The following is a 5,939-nucleotide window of genomic DNA, read 5'->3' as shown; positions in this document are numbered from 1 at the left end:
TTTTTGGTTCTATATGTTGATGACATCTTGCTTGCAACTAATGATCTTGGTCTTTTAAATGAGTCTAAGATGTTTCTCTCTAAAAAATTTGAAATGAAAGATATGGGTGAGGCAAGCTATGTGATTGGAATAGAAATATTTTGTGATAGATCACATGGACTTTTAGGTTTGTCTCAGAAAGCATATATTAACAAAATTTTAGAGAGATTCAGAATGGATAAATGTTCAACATCTCCCATTCCAATTCATAAATGAGACAAGTTTAGTATGATGCAATGTCCAAAAAATGATTTAGAACGGAAACAAATGGAAGAAATTCCTTATGCATCTATAATTGGGAGTTTAATGTATGCTCAGACTTGTACGCGACCAAATATTAGTTTTGCAGTTGGAATGCTAGGAAGATACCAGAGTAATCCTGGTATAGAACATTGGAAAGCTGCAAAGAAAGTTCTGAGATACTTACAAGACACAAAGGATCACATGCTTACTTATAGGAGATCAAATCACCTTGAGGTGGTTAGATATTCAGATTCAGACTTTGTCGGATGCATAGATTCAAGAAAGTCTACTTTCAGTTATGTGTATTTATTAGCTGGATGAGTTATCTCATGGAAGAGTGCGAATCAGACAGTCATTGTTGTATCCACTATGGAAGCTGAATTTGTGGCATGCTTTGATGCCACAGTTCATGCTAAATGGCTACGGAACTTTATTTCAGGACTTGGGGTTGTTGACAGTATTGCCAAGCCGCTGAAAATTTATTATGATAATTCCACAACAGTCTTCTTTTCTAAAAATGACAAGTATTCCAAAGGTGCTAAATATATAGATGTGAAATACTTTGTCGTTAAAGAAGAAGTTCAGAAACTTAGAGTGATAATTGAGCATATTAGCATAACCATATGATTGCAGATCCTTTGACGAAATGGGTGACCACCCAATTTATTTATTGGTCATGTAAGAAATATGGGTATTATGTTTGCGAATGAATGTTGAACATTATGTTATTAATAAAGTCTCAATATTTTGACACTTCGAGCTCGTTAATATTTAAGTTTCTGATTAGTATTTTATTTTCACACTTACGTACACATGTGAGAATGGTAATGTTGAAAATAAAATTTTCATTCTAAATGACATTATTATATGATTCCCTGTAATGTAACATGTTAGGATTAAGGTTAATATAGTAGTACATGGAAGGGACTATATCGAATAAATGACGTACAACCGACATGACTCATATTAGTTCTTGTTTTTAATCATGACTTGTAATGTAATGAATATGGAAAACATATTCTGATTATGCGCATTATGTTAGATATCTATCATATCATGAATTGTATTATCACATGAGACAAGTGGGAGAATGTAAGAATGTCTCTTGTGACATGAAATGATATACTATTTTGTTTTGAATATTATAACTCTTGAAGTGGAGAGTTGTGAATGAAATGGTAAGACTCTTGGAAAAGAGTCTATATATAGTATTTGATGAAGGCAGTATAATCATCAGAAAAAGACTTTAAACATAGTCTCAATCTGTGCCTAGAAACGTTGTTCTATTAGCCATCAATAAAAAAGAGCATATAAAGAAAGAGAAAGAGATAGAAGAGTTTCTCTATTGACAAAGAACAACACACAACATCAGAAAAGAGGATCGTGTCGCCATGGATAGAGATAATCTATAACTATTCTTTTGATGTGAAAACTATGATTTCTTAAGATCCATTCACACATGGTTTCCATATAAAGTTTACATTCGATTCCTAACTAAGAAGATGATGAAATCTTGGAAGGCAATGCTTACTTGAGGCATGAATCTATGACTTTTCCATGATTAAAAGGTAATTTTATTTTTAACCACAAGTGTCCCCCTCACTCTAATTTGCATCCACTTATAAATTTCTTAATGTATTGGTTTAATGGTGTAAGACTATGTTAGATTTCTAAAATAATTAAAAAGTTAAGGGTTGGATTCCTAAGAATTAAACATGTTAAAAGAGACAATCACATATCTAGAAAATGATTAATTTCTTACCTAAAAGGGTAAGAAAATACTCTTAGGAAAAAAATACTCATTTATTTGCTTACAAATGTTCATACAACCAATAGTATTACTACTACTATTTGATGATTCACAAAGCCAAACTTTTTATTCTAAATTTAATTGTTATTCGGGGCCCGAGGAAACAAATAATCTTTCTCTCACCAACTATTATTACTATTTGACCATCCCTTGTCCACCATGTCACATTCTCGCACTCTTAGGCAAGTGACTGTGTTTTTCTTTCAAACATGATTGACTATTTTTCTATTTCCCTTTTACTAGTAACTTTTGGCTGTTTTTGTTTGTTCCAAACATGCGGTCCAAAACTTGCATCAATCTAATTATGATTAGGCCAATTAGTGGCCGAAATGAATATGTTGTTCTCAATCTTCGGTGGTGCTTTTGCACAACTTGAACTATGAAACTGGTCAATTTTACCTTTTTGTGGAGACAACATAATATTATCACATGTACCATGTTATCAAATTGGCGTAGCTGAAGACCTAAGCACAAGTTGTTAGACTTAATTAAGGTGAATCATTAATAATAGTTTAGATGATTACTTGATAAGACTCATAGGCTCATAGCTATTGGTTAAATAGAGGGGTCTTCCACACATTGGTTAAGGAATATAAAAATATAGAAATTATGTATTAGAATCATTACATTTGAACTTTCAAAATGTTGAATATACTATTTTTCAATATAAATTTTTTATCTTAAAATTCTTAGTGATTGTCCTAAAGGCACTAGTTATTATTCCACTAATGGAATTGAGGCTTACCTGGCAATAATTATTGGTTAAAACTAAAAACAGATGTAAATAATTGAGAAGAGTCTTTATTCAAGTTAGAGAAGATGTAACCTTGCTTTTTTTTTTAGTCTTTCTCCTAAATTTGGTCTTTATCATGATTGAATTGGAGACCAATTTCATGGACGGTTTGGGTTGGCACAACTAGATAACTAAATCAAGTAGCCATCATTGTCCATTCCTTTTGCTTTACTTTTTACACGTAGAATTTCACTATGTGACGATAGCTCAAAGAGTCAAGTTCATCATCCAAGTATCCAATATTACCATTTTAATAGGTTTTTAATGAAAGGCGTTAACTTGGGGTTATCACATTCAGAATCGTTCATTATAACCCTTTCATTTTATTTTTTGTCATGAACCACGAGCAAAGTAACATTTTAAAAAAGGAAGTTTCATGCAGGATTAGTATTGTTTGTTGGGGTTTTCTATGTGTATCTTATGACAAATGTTAAGAAACTTATAATGAGCAAGTCTGTATTGAAAATTAATGTTAGTAATGCACATGAATTTTATAAATACATCAATTTTCAATACAAATTTTTCAATAATTTAATTCTTAAAATATGTCCTAGGGTACACATTAGAATAACCTTATTTATTTAAGCCGCATTGTTTCAATTAATTGGTTAAATTAGGTAATTGATAGATATTCACCACAGTTAGTTTACTCATAATAATATGTGTAATTAAGTTTGGTTAGAGATAATAGTATCGACCCAAATTGGATAAATTAGGATCTTCTCCCATTTATGATAAGAGACAAATGATTCAAAAAATAAATAAAAATATAACTTTCAATGACATAGTTATCATTTTAATTATAATAAAATTAATTTTTTGTTGTTAAAAACAAAATTTGATATTTTAAAAAACAAAGAGAGAAACATCCTTGTTCCAACTGAACATAAGGATGGAAAATAAAAGTTAATTTTCTTCCTCTCCTATTTAATTTTTTTAACCAAATGGATGGATGGTATTATCCTTCTATTTTCCTTCTCGTGTTCCCCCTCCATTAAATCCATTCCCTCATCTATCTTATCAGAAATAAACACATTGTTACAAACAAAAAAATAAACTATAGGGACACATGTCAACACTGTATGCAAAGTTTTCCATCTAGGGACATATGTCAATATTTCATGCAAAGTTTTTCCTCCAAAAGCTTTTTATCTCTTACTATACAACCTTACACACTAGATCAAAACTACTCTTTACTATTTGTTTAAAAATCTGAATATTGACTCATTAAATAAATAAAGGAGAGATAAAATATTGTGTATTTTTTCCCACAATTGTTCCAATTGCAGTTTCCTTATGACGTCTCTTCCTTTCTCAACATTTCTTTCATCTTCAACTCTCAAACTCACTTATAACTATGATTTTCTATTCTTCTTCTATTTTTTTTAATTTTTATCTTTGTTGGTAGATATACTTTATAATATTTCTCAAATTATGTTCAACAATTTTATGATCTTCAACTCTCAAACCAACTCATATGTATGATTTTATTTTTATATTCTTTCAAATTTTGTTCATTTGTGGTTGACATAATTTTTCATCATATAAATTTTATATATTTTATTCAAGAAATCTATCATGTTTGACTCTCAAACTTACTCACAAGTATGATTTTATATTCTTTTAATTACAGTCTTTATGAACTCAGAGGTATGATTTTATTTTTATACTCTTTCAAATTTTGTTCATTTGTGGTAGATATAATTTCTTCATCATATAAATTTCATATATTTTATTCATCAAATCTATCATCTTCGACTCTCAAACTTACTCACAAGTATGATTTTATATTCTTTTAATTATTGTCTTTGTTGATAGATATACTTTATACTATTTCAATTTTTCATTTCATGTGTATGGTTTTCTATTCTTTTAATTTATGTTTTTGTTGGTAGTCGATAGATATACTTCATAGTATTTCTCAAATTGTAATCAACAAATTTATCATCTTCAACTCTTAAAACCAACTCACATGTATAATTTTATTTTTATATTCTTTCAATTTTTTCTTCATTTGTGGTAGATATAACTTCATTGTCATATAAATTTCACATATTTTATTTAACAAATTTATCATCTTCTACTCTCAAACTCACTCACATGTATGATTTTCTATTCTTTTAATTATTGTCTTTGTTAATAGATATATTAGAGATTGCAATTATTGTATGAGTGTACAAGAATTATGGGTTGGTCGTGTTATTTGTTTCAGCATTTGTAGAAGAAAAACTTATCTCCTAGAATATAATGATTAGATGTTACTATTACTATATGAGTGTACAAAAATAATGTCTTTATTTTTATTATGGGTTTGTTGTAATTCATTTTTAATGTAAAATTGTTCTGGATTTTTGACATTTCTATATATGGACAAGAATAATGTCATTATTTTTTTGTATTTATAATTCGTTTAAATTATTTGTGATTTCCCAATTTTATGAAATTCTCATTATGAGATAAATTTAAAAAATTATAACTAATTATGTTGATCATGAATACTTAGTGATTTTATTTATAATTAATGAAGAAATAATATAATCAACCATTATAATAGTTTTTGAATATATATTAGTTACTAGAATAATTTATTACCTATTAAATGACACTAAAAAATTCATGCTTAAATAATATAGCGATCCTTATTTTTTGAATATATATTACTTAATATCATTGTATTATTTAAATATACAAAACAATCATATTTAAAAATAACAAATGAATTGTGAGTATATTCTTATATTAGATTAATAATAATTGACGAATCTGGTGGAAAAATGGATATTATTACGTTCGTTACAACTGGGGCAGTAAATGTGAATGCAATGAGTGATCAAAAAATGGCAAGTATTTTGTTGAAGAGTGATTGTAGGTTTACGGAAACTGGTTTACTATTACTAGAAAGAAGAAGAAGATTTCTAAGAAACAATATGTCAATATTAATGAAATTAAATTAGAGATATTAATCCATTTTCCTCCTTGGCCAACAGCCAAAAGAATAATTTAATTTCAACTTTAATACCTAACTTTAAGGTGACCCACAAAATTAAAAATTTA

Source organism: Lupinus angustifolius, chromosome LG10, assembly GCF_001865875.1.
Source record: "Lupinus angustifolius cultivar Tanjil chromosome LG10, LupAngTanjil_v1.0, whole genome shotgun sequence".
NCBI lineage: Eukaryota > Viridiplantae > Streptophyta > Magnoliopsida > Fabales > Fabaceae > Lupinus > Lupinus angustifolius.
The sequence above is the reverse complement of the archived record's forward strand: the minus strand, read 5'-3'. Positions refer to the sequence as shown.